The sequence below is a fragment of the Scyliorhinus canicula genome, chromosome 10, assembly GCF_902713615.1.
Source record: "Scyliorhinus canicula chromosome 10, sScyCan1.1, whole genome shotgun sequence".
Classification (NCBI taxonomy): Eukaryota; Metazoa; Chordata; class Chondrichthyes; order Carcharhiniformes; family Scyliorhinidae; genus Scyliorhinus; species Scyliorhinus canicula.
Genome location: NC_052155.1, coordinates 191047428 through 191062779, shown reverse-complemented (window position 1 = coordinate 191062779; position 15352 = coordinate 191047428).

Below are 15352 nucleotides of genomic sequence, written 5' to 3'. Positions count from 1 at the left end.
CTCACTATTTACCTTCCCACCAATTTCCGTATCATCCGTAAAGTTACTGATCACCCTCCTACATTCATGTCTAAATCATTGATTATAAACCACAAACATCAAGGGCCCCAACACTGCCCCTTGTGGGACCCCACTGGACACAGAAAAACACCCCTCGACCATCACCCTCTGCTTCCTGCCACTCAGCCAAGTCTGGATCCAATTTGCCAAATTTCCTTGGATCCCATGTGCTTTTACCTTCGCTAACAGTCTCCCGTGGGGAACCTTATCAAAAGCCTTGCTGAAGTCCGAGTGACCACATCAAATTAATTTCCCTCATCTACGCACCTGGTCACCTTTTTGAAAAATTCAATTAAGTTGGTCAGACATGGCCTCCCCTTAACCAAACCCACGCTGACTGTTCCTGATTAATCGCGGCCTCTCCAAATGCAGATTAATTCTGTCTCTCAGAATGGCTTCCAATAGTTTCCCCACCACTGAGGTTAGACTGACAACTGTAGTTTCCTGGTTTATCCCTTCCTCCCTTCTTGAATAATGGAACCACATTGACTATCCTCCAGTCCTCTGGCACCTCTCCTGTGGCCAGAGAGGAATTGGAAATTATTGATGGTGCCCCTGCTATTTCCTGTTCAAAAACGTTGTTAGGATAACCCCAGCAAATGCAGAGCAGTGAATGTAACCTCAGTGGTGGGCAAACCTCCAGAAACAATTATTCGGGATAGAATTGGGAGTCACATGGAAAAATGTGGGTTGATTAGGAAGATACAGCATAGGTTTCTAAAGGGGAAATCATGTTTAACTATCTTTCTGGAGGTTTTTGGGAAGTTACAGAAATGATTGGTGAGGGTAATGCTGGGCGAGATTCTCCGTTTGAGAGATTCCCGGCAGAGTTGAATTGCAGCTGATTTGCATTCCCGCTGGGAGCGTAGATCGGGAAACTATTCCCAATCCATTTTTTTACATATTTACAACAACACACAACAGCCCTCAACAGCAGCCAGGTCTCCAAAATTTAAAACAAACAAGCCCCATCTCTGGTGCACTTCTCATCCTCCCCTCTCTGAGAGAATGTCACCTTCTCCAAATACAGGCACTCCAATAGATCTCCCAGCCACACCAAGACACTGGGAGGAGAAGCTGACCTCCACCCCAACAGAACCCATCTGCAAGCAATCAACGAGGCTGAAACTTCTGCCCCGCTCCCATCTGCAGCTCCGGCAGGTCTGACATCCTGTATGGTCCCAGGGACCTGGCTCCAGATCCACATTCAGAACCTCAGACATGGGGCTGAAGAAAGACCCCAATATTTCTCCAACTTCAGGCAGGACCAGAACATTTGGTCATGATTGGCTGGGTCCCTCCCTCACTGCTCGCTACTATCCTCCCCCCCACCTCAAACAGCCGGCTCATCCTTACCTTTGTTAAATGTTCCGATATACACCAACCCCAGCCTCGCATGTGAGGTCGAAGTATTGACCCTTTGCAGCATTTCACACCAGAATCCATCTCCCAGCCCCATCACCAACTCTTCCTCCCACTTGGCCTTAATCCCCTCCATGGACTCCTTGTCCTCCTCCATAATCCTGCTCTAGATCACCAAAATGACCCTACTCTTGGCGCCCCCCCCCCCCCCCCCCCAACAACGGCACCTCCTCCAACAACGAGGAGGCCGGTGCTCGGGAAACCTTGTGCTAAGTTCCGCACCTGAAGCCCTCCTCATGCTGGAGCCCATACTTCACCCCCAGCTCCTCCAAACGTGTAAATCGTCCCTCCAGAAACAGATCCTTCATCTCTTTTACCTCTTTTTCTCCCACCCCCAGAACTTTGCATCCATCCTTCATGGTTCAAACCTGTGCTTCCGTCTAATCATCATCACCCTCGACACTGCTCTTAACTTCAAATGCTCTCAAAAAATTGCCCCCAGATCTTCAACGTGGCTATCATTACTGGATTCACTGAAAACTTCCCGGAGCCGAACAGTAGTGGCATCATTGCCAGTGTCTGCAATCCCGAACTCTTACAGGAACCTGCCTCCATCCGCACCCATAGAACCTCCATCTCCTTACTCCAGCCCCACACCTTCTCCACATTCGCCACCCACTAATAATACAAGAAGTTCGGAAGAGCCAAGCTCCCCAACCATCGACCCTTAAGAGCACCGTTTTCCCTATCCTCACCACATTCCCGATCCTCACCACCCTCCCTATCCTCACCACATTCCCTATCCTCACCACATTCCCGATCCTCACCACCCTCCCTATCCTCACCACCTTCCCTATCCTCACCACCCTCCCTATCCTCACCACCTTCCCTATCCTCACCACCCTCCCTATCCTCACCACCTTCCCTATCCTCACCACCCTCCCTATCCTCACCACCTTCCCTATCCTCACCACATTCCCTATCCTCGCCACATTCCCTATCCTCACCACATTCCCGATCCTCACCACCCTCCCTATCCACACCACCTTCCCTATCCTCACCACCTTCCCTATCCTCACCACATTCCCTATCCTCGCCACATTCCCTATCCTCACCACATTCCCGATCCTCACCACCCTGCCTATCCTCACCACATTCCCTATCCTCACCACCCTCCCTATCCTCACCACATTCCCTATCCTCACCACATTCCCTATCCTCACCACCCTCCCTATCCTCACCACATTCCCTATCCTCACCACATTCCCTATCCTCACCACATTCCCTATCACCACCTTCCCTATCCTCACCACCTTCCATATCCTCACCACATTCCCTATCCTCACCACATTCCCTATCCTCACCACCCTCCCTATCCTCACCACCTTCCCTATCCTCACCACCTTCCCTATCCTCACCACCCTCCCTATCCTCACCACCCTCCCTATCCTCACCACCTTCCCAATCCTCGCCACATTCCCTATCCTCACCACATTCCCTATCCTCACCACCTTCCCTATCCTCACCACCTTCCCTATCCTCACCACATTCCCTATCCTCACCACCTTCCCTATCCTCACCACCTTCCCTATCCTCGCCACATTCCCTATCCTCGCCACCTTCCCTATCCTCGCCGCATTCCCTATCCTCGCCGCATTCCCTATCCTCGCCGCATTCCCTATCCTCGCCGCATTCCCTATCCTCGCCGCATTCCCTATCCTCGCCGCATTCCCTATCCTCGCCACATTCCCTATCCTCGCCACATTCCCTATCCTCGCCACCTTCCCTATCCTCACCACCCTCCCTATCCTCACCAACCTCCCTATCCTCGTCACCTTCCCTATCCTCGCCACATTCCCTATCCTCGCCACATTCCCTATCCTCGCCACCTTCCCTATCCTCGCCACATTCCCTATCCTCGCCACCCTCCCTATCCGCACCACATTCCCTATCCGCACCACATTCCCTATCCTCATCACATTCCCTATCCTCGCCACATTCCCTATCCTCGCCACATTCCCTATCCTCGCCACCTTCCCTATCCTCGCCACCTTCCCTATCCTCGCCGCCTTCCCTATCCTCACCGTATTCCCTATCCTCGCCACCCTCCCTATCCTCGCCCCATTCCCTATCCTCGCCCCATTCCCTATCCTCGCCCCATTCCCTATCCTCGCCCCATTCCCTATCCTCGCCCCATTCCCTATCCTCGCCCCATTCCCTATCCTCGCCCCATTCCCTATCCTCGCCCCATTCCCTATCCTCGCCCCATTCCCTATCCTCGCCCCATTCCCTATCCTCGCCCCATTCCCTATCCTCGCCCCATTCCCTATCCTCGCCCCATTCCCTATCCTCGCCCCCTTCCCTATCCTCGCCCCCTTCCCTATCCTCGCCCCCTTCCCTATCCTCGCCCCCTTCCCTATCCTCGCCCCCTTCCCTATCCTCGCCCCTTCCCTATCCTCGCCCCCTTCCCTATCCTCGCCCCCTTCCCTATCCTCGCCCCCTTCCCTATCCTCGCCCCCTTCCCTATCCTCGCCCCCTTCCCTATCCTCGCCCCCTTCCCTATCCTCGCCCCTTCCCTATCCTCGCCCCCTTCCCTATCCTCGCCCCCTTCCCTATCCTCGCCCCCTTCCCTATCCTCGCCCCCTTCCCTATCCTCGCCAACCTTGTGGTAGGCAAAGTAATGGAAAGGGTACTGAGGGATAGTATTTCTGAGCATCTGGAAAGGCATTGCTTGATTAGGGATAGTCAGCACGGATTTGTGAGGGGTAGGTCTTGCCTTACAAGTCTTATTGACTTCTTTGAGGAGGTGACCAAGCATGTGGATGAAGGTAAAGCAGCGGATGCAGTGTACATGGACTTTAGTAAGGCATTTGATAAGGTTCCCCATGGTAGGCTTATGCAGAAAGTAAGGAGGCATGGGATAGTGGGAAATTTGGCCAGTTGGATAACAAACTGGCTAACCGATAGAAGACAGAGAGCGGTGGTGGATGGCAAATATTCAGCCTGGAGCCCAGTTATCAGTGGCGTACCGCAGGGATCAGTTCTGGGTCCTCTGCTGTTTGTGATTTTCATTAACGAATTGGATGAGGGAGTTGAAGGGCGGGTCAGTAAATTTGCAGATGATACGAAGATGGGTGGAGTTGTGGATAGTGAGGAGGGCTGTTGTCGGCTTCAAAGAGACATAGATAGAATGCAGAGCTGGGCTGAGAAGTGGCAGATGGAGTTTAACCCTGACAAGTGTGAGGTTGTCCATTTTGGAAGGACAAATATGAATGCGGAATACAGGATTAATGGCAGGGTTCTGGCAATGTGGAGGAGCAGATAGCAAATGTGGTCCCTTTGTTCAAGAAGGGGAGTAGAGATAACCCCGGTAACTATAGGCCGGTGAGCCTAACGTCTGTGGTGGGTAAAGTCTTGGAGAGGATTATAAAAGATACGATTTATAATCATCTAGATAGGAATAATATGATTAGGGACAGTCAGCATGGTTTTGTGAAGGGTAGGTCATGCCTCACAAACCTTATCGAGTTCTTTGAGAAGGTGACTGAACAGGTAGACGAGGGTAGAGCAGTTGATGTGGTGTATATGGATTTCAGTAAAGCGTTTGATAAGGTTCCCCACGGTCGTCTATTGCAGAAAATACGGAGGCTGGGGATTGAGGGTGATTTAGAGATGTGGATCAGAAATTGGCTAGTTGAAAGAAGACAGAGAGTGGTAGTTGATGGGAAATGTTCAGAATGGAGTTCAGTTACGAGTGGCGTACCACAAGGATCTGTTCTGGGGCCGTTGCTGTTTGTCATTTTTATAAATGACCTAGAGGAGGGCGCAGAAGGATGGGGGAGTAAATTTGCAGACGACACTAAAGTCGGTGGAGTTGTAGACAGTGCGGAAGGATGTTGCAGGTTACAGAGGGACATAGATAAGCTGCAGAGCTGGGCTGAGAGGTGGCAAATGGAGTTTAATGTGGAGAAGTGTGAGGTGATTCACTTTGGAAAGAATAACAGAAATGTGGAATATTTGGCTAATGGTAAAATTCTTGGTAGTGTGGATGAGCAGAGGGATCTCGGTGTCCATGTACATAGATCCCTGAAAGTTGCCACCCAGGTTGATAGGGTTGTGAAGAAGGCCTATGGTGTGTTGGCCTTTATTGGTAGAGGGATTGAGTTCCGGAGCCATGAGGTCATGTTGCAGTTGTACAAAACTCTAGTACGGCCGCATTTGGAGTATTGCGTACAGTTCTGGTCGCCTCATTATAGGAAGGACGTGGAAGCTTTGGAACGGGTGCAGAGGAGATTTACCAGGATGTTGCCTGGTATGGAGGGAAAATCTTATGAGGAAAGGCTGATGGACTTGAGATTGTTTTCGTTAGAGAGAAGAAGGTTAAGAGGTGACTTAATAGAGGCATACAAAATGATCAGAGGGTTAGATAGGGTGGACAGCGAGAGCCTTCTCCCGCGGATGGAGGTGGCTAGCACGAGGGGACATAGCCTTAAATTGAGGGGTAATAGATATAGGACAGAGGTCAGAGGTGGGTTTTTTACGCAAAGAGTGGTGAGGCCGTGGAATGCCCTACCTGCAACAGTAGTGAACACGCCAACATTGAGGGCATTTAAAAATTTATTGGATAAGCATATGGATGATAAGGGCATAGTGTAGGTTAGATGGCCTTTAGATTTTTTTTCCATGTCGGTGCAACATCGAGGGCCGAAGGGCCTGTACTGCGCTGTATCGTTCTATGTTCTATGTTCTATCTTGGGGTCTATGTTCATAGATCTTTGAAAGTTGCCACTCAAGTGGATAGAGCTGTGAAGAAGGCCTATGGTGTGCTAGCGTTCATTAGCAGAGGGATTGAATTTAAGAGCCGTGAGGTGATGATGCAGCTGTACAAAACCTTGGTCAGGCCACATTTGGAGTACTGTGTGCAGTTCTGGTCACCTCATTTTAGGAAGGATGTGGAAGCTTTGGAAAAGGTGCAAAGGAGATTTACCAGGATGTTGCCTGGAATGGAGAGTAGGTCATACGAGGAAAGGTTGAGGGTGCTAGGCCTTTTCTCATTAGAACGGAGAAGGATGAGGGGCGACTTGATAGAGGTTTATAAGATCATTAGGGGAATAGATAGAGTAGACAATCGGAGACTTTTTCCCCGGGTGGAACACACCATTACAAGGGGACATAAATTTAAGATAAATGGTGGAAGATATAGAGGGGATGTCAGAGGTAGGTTCTTTACCCAGAGAGTAGTGGGGGCATGGAATGCACTGCCTGTGGAAGTAGTTGAGTCGGAAGCGTTAGGGACCTTCAAGCGGCTATTGGATAGGTACTTGGATTAGGGTAGAATAATGGAGTGTAGGTTAACTTCTTAAGGGCAGCACGGGAGCATTGTGGATAGCACAATTGCTTCACAGCTCCAGGGTCCCAAGTTCAATTTCAACTTGGGTCACTGTCTGTGTGGAGTCTGCACATCCTCCCCGTGACTGCGTGGGTTTCCTCCGGGCACTCCGGTTTCCTCCCACAGTCCAAAGATGTGCAGGTTGGGTGGATTGGCAGTGAAAAATTGTCCAAAATTCTATGATTAACCTAGGACAAAAGTTCGGCGCAACATCGTGGGCCGAAGGGCCTGTTCTGTTCTGTATTTCTCTATCTATAACCTCCCTATCCTCGCCACATTCCCTATCCTCGCCACATTCCCTATCCTCGCCACATTCCCTATCCTCGCCACATTCCCTATCCTCCCCACCTTCCCTATCCTCCCCACCTTCCCTATCCTCCCCACCTTCCCTATCCTCACCATCTTCCCTATCCTCCCCACCTTCCCTATCCTCACCACCTTCCCTATCCTCCCCACCTTCCCTATCCTCGCCACATTCCCTATCCTCGCCACATTCCCTATCCTCCCCACCTTCCCTATCCTCGCCACATTCCCTATCCTCCCCACCTTCCCTATCCTCCCCACCTTCCCTATCCACGCCGCATTCCCTATCCTCGTCACATTCCCTATCCTCGCCACATTCCCTATCCTCGTCACATTCCCTATCCTCGCCACATTCCCTATCCTCGCCACATTCCCTATCCTCCCCACCTTCCCTATCCTCGCCACATTCCCTATCCTCGCCACATTCCCTATCCTCCCCACCTTCCCTATCCTCGCCACATTCCCTATCCTCCCCACCTTCCCTATCCTCGCCACATTCCCTATCCTCGCCACATTCCCTATCCTCCCCACCTTCCCTATCCTCGCCACATTCCCTATCCTCGCCACCCTCTCTATCCTCGCCACCCTCCCTATCCTCGCCACCATCCCTATCCTCGCCACCATCCCTATCCTCGCCACCCTCCCTATCCTCGCCACCCTCCCTATCCTCGCCACCCTCCCTATCCTCGCCACCCTCCCTATCCTCGCCACCCTCCCTATCCTCGCCACCATCCCTATCCTCGCCACCTTCCCTATCCTCGCCACCCTCCCTATCCTCGCCACCCTCCCTATCCTCGCCACCATCCCTATCCTAGCCACATTCCCTATCCTCGCCACCCTCCCTATCCTCGCCACCCTCCCTATCCTCGCCACCATCCCTATCCTCGCCAACCTCCCTATCCTCACCGCATTCCCTATCCTCGCCACCTTCCCTATCCTCGCCAACCTCCCTATCCTCGCCACCTTGCCTATCCTCGCCAACCTCCCTATCCTCACCGCATTCCCTATCCTCGCCAACCTCCCTATCCTCACCGCATTCCCTATCCTCGCCACCTTCCCTATCCTCGCCACCTTCCCTATCCTCGCCACCTTCCCTATCCTCGCCACATTCCCTATCCTCGCCACCTTCCCTATCCTCGCCACCTTCCCTATCCTCGCCAACCTCCCTATCCTCGCCACATTCCCTATCCTCGCCACATTCCCTATCCTCGCCACCTTCCCTATCCTCGCCAACCTCCCTATCCTCACCACATTCCCTATCCTCAGAAACATCGAGACCACCTCGTCCAACTATTGAAAACAACACAGTCAACACTGGAATAAAAACGGAAACCATGGCAAAATATAAATTTAGACGGCCTGCACCCAGCCAGCCAGCCAACGACAAAGGGAGACTGTCCCATCTACCCACGAAATGTCCTTACGGAATTGTGCCCAATCCCATGCCACCTGCACCCCATAGTATCTGGAGTGAGTTGACACTACCCAAAATGGCAACCTTTCCACTCCCACCCCTGTACGTGGAGAATACGACAAAACATTCACTCTTCCTATAATTCAATTTTTCCCCTTAATTCAATTTATACCCTCAAGGCCCCAAATTTTTCCAGCAATCCCATTATGTCCTCCGCCAATGAGCCCAGGTCCGAAATATAGAGCAGCAAATTATCTGCGTACAGAGACAACCTAAGCTCCATTCCCCACTCCCCCCTCTCTTTCGTTCTCCATAGTCCCTCAGCGCAATCACCAAGAGCTCAATCAGCAACACAAACAAGAAGGGGACATGGAAACTCCACCTTGTTCCCAGGAATAGCGGGAAGTACTCCAACTGCGTCTCATTCATCCGCACACATGCTGGTGGATCCTTTTATATTAATTTTACCCAGGCCTCAAATTTAGGCCCAATCCCAAACTTTCTCCAGCACCACAAACATAGAACTCCACTCCAGTCTGTCAAACGCCTTCTCCACATCTAACGCCACCACCACCTCCAGCTCCCTTCCATCTGCCGGTAAAAGCACCACATTCACCAGCCACACATTCAGCGACAGCTGTCTGCCCTTGACAAACACATCTGATCCTCCCCCACCACCTTCGGAAGACACTCATCCAGCCTCACTGGTAACACCTTCACCAATATCTTAACATCCACATTCAGTAGAGAAATGGGCCTCTATGACGTACGCTCCACCATATCCTTCTGCTTTTTCAGTAATAATGAGATGGATGTCGGCTCATTGTCCCCAGCAATCCTCCCTTTCCCATCATACCCTCAAATATTTCCACCAACAGCAGTGCCAACTTATCCTCTTTTTTATAAATTTAGAGTCCCCAATTATTTTTTTATTAAGGGGCAATTTAGTGTGGCCAATCCACCTACCCTGCACATCTTTGGGTCGTGGGGGTGAAACCCACGCAGACACGGGAAGAATGTGCCAACTCCACACGGACAGTGACCCAGAGCCGGGATCGCATCTGGGTCCTCGGTGCCACAGGCAGCAGTGCTAACCACTGAGTCATCCTTGCCACCCCCACTGTTGTAACACTCACCTGAGCAATACACCTGCTGGCTCAGACCGAGGAAGCTCCACATGTCAATTTCAGGAAAGCGGAAGCAGCGACCTGTGTTTAAACTCCTCAGATCCTTGAGCTACAAGCCATTCATTTATTACTCTCACTGGGCTGTGATTGACAGCTTCCACACACACACACACACACACACACACACACACAGCTGTCAGCCTTGCTTCATTCATCTTCCTTCATGGTTGAGTAACTGTGAAGTGCTCAAATCACAAATGCTGACAATTCCCTGCTGACCACTTCAACCTCACTCAAGAGGGTGATTGATAAGCACTTAACTCTCTTTGAAGTGGTTGATGTTCATTAACATTGTGGTTAAAGCATTTCAGAGTTACTCAACCATGAAGAGTAATGGTGAATGGATATTTTGAGGGCTGGAGGAAAGTTTGCAGTGGTGTTCCCTGATGATCGGTATTGCCACCCTTGCTTTTCTTTATAAGTGATCTAGATCTAGGTGTGCAGGGGACAATTTCAAACTTTGCAGATGACACATAACTTGGAGGTATTATAAACTGTGAAGAGTACAGTGCAGAACTGAGAAAGGACGTAGACAAGTTGGTGGAGTGGGTAGATAGATGGCAGATGAATTTCAATGTGGAGAAGTGTGAGGTGATACATTTTGGTAGGAAGACCATGGAGAGATAATATAAAATAACGGGTAAAATTATTAAAGGTGTGCAGGAGCAGACTTCCGGTGACGGCGGGCGGGAGGCAGCCGGTCGTTAGAGGGCTCCCGTTCGGGAACGGCATTGTCGGGGATTGACACCTAGTTCTAGGGGCAGCGAAGGCGGTAAAGGTCAGGAGAACGCACAGGGAAGGGATATGTCGAGGACCAGTAAAAAACGGCTGTGAAAACAGCTGAAAGTCCATCAGGGAGTAGAAAGGTCAGTGCGGTGTCAGTAAAGAAAATGGAGGCTCGAGCACCAGGGGAGGCTGCATTGCTTATGGCTGGAGAAATAACTAAGCTGATGGCTGCAGAATTTGAAAGGCAGTTTACAAAATACATGGAGACAATGAGGAAGGAGATGAGGGAGGTTTTGAGTGAGCTGGTGGAGGAGGCGATTTCCCCGGTGACGACGGCGGTGGCGAGGGCAGTGGCGGAGGTGCGGGAGCAAGGGGAGGCACTGAAGGAAGTGGAGGAGACATTATTGCAGCACGGTGATCAATTTACCTCGATGTGGAAGGAGATGCGGAAGGTGATGGAGGTTAACAAGGATCTGTGAGGAAAAATGGAAGACCTGGAAAACAGATCCAGGCGACAGAATTTGAGGATTGTGGGGCTGCCCGAAGGAGTTGAAGGGCCGAGGCCGACTGAGTATTTTGCCGCGATGCTGGCGAAACTATTGGGGGAGCGGGGGGATCCCTTCCGATATGAACTGGATCGGGCTCATCGGTCGTGGAGGCCTGTACCAAAGGCGAGTGAGCCGCCAAGGGTAGTGACTCTGTGCTTCCGTAGGTACAGTGTGAAGGAGATGGTCCTGTGCTGGGCCAAGCAGAAGCGGGTGGTGCAGTGGGCTGGTGCTGGTATGCGTGTATACCAGGACTTTAGGAGGCGGGTTGCTTTCAATCAGGTGAAGAGGGCACTGTACATCAGCAAGGTGCAGCGTGGCATTGTATATCCAGCGAAGCTGAGGGTGACTTACAAGCTCAAGGACTTTTATTTTGGAACGGCGGAAGGAGCGGAGGAGTTTGCGAAGGCAGAAGGACTGGCAGAACTGAGAAATTGAGAAATGGCCATGTGCCGATGTATCCATGACTGTATTTTCTTCCTTTTTTTTGTTTCACTGCGTGCGGGTGTATGGGCTAAAGGAGCCAATGTTGTATATATTTGGACAAGGGAAGTGATGGGACTTTCACTCGAAGTGAGGGCTCTTTGGGGTGTAGGTGGATATGCGGGGTGTGTGTGCTAAAGGCGGATTTCTGGGCAAGGGGGAAAGGGACCCGGGCGGGGGCCTCCACGCTGGCCTGTTTAAGCCGGCCAGTGAACGTGAGTGAGGTGGGGGGAGGGACTGCGGCCATCGGAGCCTGGCAGAACAGGGTCCAAGTCAAGTGGTCTAGCCGGGGTGGAAAGTTGGGGGAAAGGAACCGAGGTTGGGGGAAGGAGTTTTACAAGAGGCAGTGGACGGGAGGAGTTGGGGGGGGGGGGGGGGGTTTACAACTCTTGGGTATCATGTACGGCACTCTTCAGAGGTTGGACGGCGTTGAGTGTGGTGGGGGGGGGGAGTGGACTCTATAGGTTAATGGTGACCATGGCCGGTCCCGGACTCCTTTTTCTTTTTCTTCTTTGTTTTTTTGTTTCCACCATGGGAGGGTTTGTTTTATTGAAATGAAATGAAAATCGCTTTTTGTCACAAGTAGGCTTCAAATGAAATTACTGTGAAAAGCCCCTAGTCGCCACATTCCGGCGCCTGTTCGGGAGGCTGGTATGGGAATTGAACCGTGCTGCTGGCCTGCCTTGGTCTGCTTTAAAAGCCAACGATTTAGCTCAGTGTGCTAAACCAGCCATATATTGACAGGTGGGCCGTTGTTAGGGGTGGTGGGAGGATGGGATCGTTGTTATTATTAATGGGATTGATTTTGTATTTGTTACCGTTTACTATCTGTGGGTGGGGTGTAAAAGTTTTAAGGAAAATGGAGAATAAAAACATTTATTTAAAAAAAGGTGAGCAGGAGCAGAGGAACCTGGGTGTATATGTACACAGATCATTGAAGGGTGGGGAGGGGGGGGGGGGGACAGGTGGAGTGAGCAGTTAATAAAGTATGTATCATTCTGGGCTTTATTAATAGGGGCACAGAATACAAGAGTGAGGAGGTTATACTGAACTTATACAAGACACTAATTAGACCTCAGCTGGAATATTGTGCACAGTTCTGGCGTCACACTATCGGAAGGATGTGAACACATTGGGGAGAGAGCAGGAGAGGTTTACAGGAATGGTTCCAGGGATGAGAAACCTCAGTGATGAGGATAGATTGGAGAGGTTCGGACTGGTCTCCTCGGAGAGAAGAAAATGAAGAAGAGATTTGATAGAGATGTTCAAAACCATGAAGGGGCTGGACAGAGTATATAGGTAGAAACTTCCCACTTGTTAAAGGATCAGGAACAAGAGGGCACAGATTTAAAGTGATTTTCAGCAGAAGCAAATGCAATGTGAAAATACTTTTTCACACAGAAAGTGGTTGGGGTCTGGAATGCACGACCCGGAAGTGTTGACAATCCTGATTCTTTTGCTGCCAGTCTGGGCTCAATACAATTTGAGACGGATTTGCAGGTATCAATTATTGTTTATTTTAACCAGCTAGCTGGGTGACTCACTCTATTGGGAGAGCAGGACACAACCAGTCTCCTGCCTCTTCAACAGCAGTGCAGACAAAGGAACAAAACATCTCATTTCATATACATTCAAGTTGCATCAAGTTTCACATACATACGACCAAATAAGGCAACGGTGCAAATGCAAAGCTCCCATAGGCTTTTCCCACATTCCTTAACCTGGCCTGAGGCCCCTTTTCCCAGTATCCCTGGCAACAAAGAAATGGTCTTAGTGGCTGCCCATCCCCCTCTTCCTGCCTTGAATCCCAGTTGATGTTTAAAAATCCACTAACCTAACTCCTTATTCTACTGCAGTAAAATTTTGCTCCTAACTTGGTCTAACTACCCATTATGCCTTTCTGTTCATTTCCTCAGTGTGGTGGAGGCAGGTTCAATCGAGGCATTTGAGAGGACATTAGATGATTTTTAGAATAGAAACAATGTGCAGGGGTACGGGGAAAGGCAGAGGAATGACAGAGTCGTGGTACTCGTTTGGAGAACTGGTATAGAGACGAAGCAGCCTCTTTCTGCGCCATAACAATTCTGAGATTCTGTGAACGGAGCAGATTTCTGAGCCAATATTTATCCTCCAATCACCATCAAGAAACAGATTATCTGTGTGTTGTGACATTACAGTTTGTAGAAGTTTGGGGTGCACAAATTAACTGTCACATTTCCTACATGACAACACACTTCAAAAGTATTTCATTGACTGTGATATGATGGGCTGAATGGACCTTTCTCTGCTCCTATAATTCTCTAACTATTCTAAAGCACTTATGAGATTCTGCTGCTTTTATAAATTGAAGGTTTTTTCCCTCTGATCAAGCTTTCCGTTTTCTGTGTCAAATTTCCTAATGTGTGATGTCTTGTTTTATAAACCCACGTGAAGTGCTTTGGGATGTTATTTATGTTCACAGTGTTACATAAATTCAAGTTGTTTCTGTTGCTGAATGAAATTTTGTGATAGTATTTACCAGAATTAGTCCACATCATGTTGGTAAGAAATTTGACTTGTACTGCCGCTGTTTGAACACAGGAGGGAGCCATTCATTGTTTTGGAAAGTGACTGCATCAGATTCTGCAAAATGACCCAATTCTTTTGCCATGAATAACAGATATTTCCATTGAAAAATAGAGTTCTAAATGTCTCTTCAGTCGGATCCATTTACAAAATTGTTTGATAATCAGTACAAGGAAGGCATTTAGTCTGGAGTGGAATATTCAAATGATTTGGATACTGAGTGATATTGATTGAGAATGAAACGGATTGGGTGTGAAATCCGTCAGCAAGATTGGCAATATTACTGGCATTACATGAAGAAACAATAACCCTTTATCCCAGTGACAACATATCATTTTACAACTTTAATTTCTGATAAACTTGTGTTTGTAAGCGATAGGTGGAAGGCTGTGGGTACAGGTACTCTAATGTGCCCTTTCATTATTTTCTAAGTCATATTTTAGTTGAAGACAGGATTATTCTGGGACACCTTTCCTCCGGTATGATGTGAGTATGAGTTGTGTAATGTATTCCAGGTTCAAACTGCTTTGAAGAGGACTGTTTCTCTGGAAAATCCCAGGTGAGCCTAAAGTGGTTAATAGGCTAATTGGAAAATGTTCCCAGCTATTAAAGAGTGAACAGTTTTTGTGGCTTGTGCCAATACAGGCTACGCAGCGTGCACACTGTTTCCGGAATATTTAAATTTGTTCCTGACTACACCATTATAGAAAAACAGAATCTTGCTGGCCTCGCTGAACTTTGGGATCAAAAATAAATGGCCAGCGAAATGCTAAGAGATCAAAGATTGCAGGCAGAGTAATTCTGTCCAGCACTGGAGACTATTTACTCTGTTTGGCTTCAAGAAGACACTTTACTGGGCTGGTACCGCACGTACTTTATTTTACACCATTTCAAACCTACGGCCCCCACCATCCAAAAGGACAAGGGCAGCAAGTTGCAAGAAACACCACCAGCTCCAAGTTCCCCTCAAAGTCACTCACCACCCTGACTTGGAAATATATCAGCCGTTCCTTCACTGTCGCTGGGGCAACATCCTGGAACTCCCTCCCTAACAGCACAGTGGGTGTACCTACCACATGGACTGCAGAGGTTCAAGAAGGCAGCTCACCCACCACCTTCTCAAAATCAGCTGTGGTTAGACAATAAATGCTGATGCAGCCCTGATGCTCAGACTCCTGAACAAATAAAAAATAAATAAATACAGCTTGCAACTAACTGGGGGAGTCAGTGTGACATTGTTCCTGGGTCATTACCCTGGGTAATGGCCTGGTCCCGGTTGGAATCCCAGCACAGCAGATGGTTGAATTTAAACTCAATG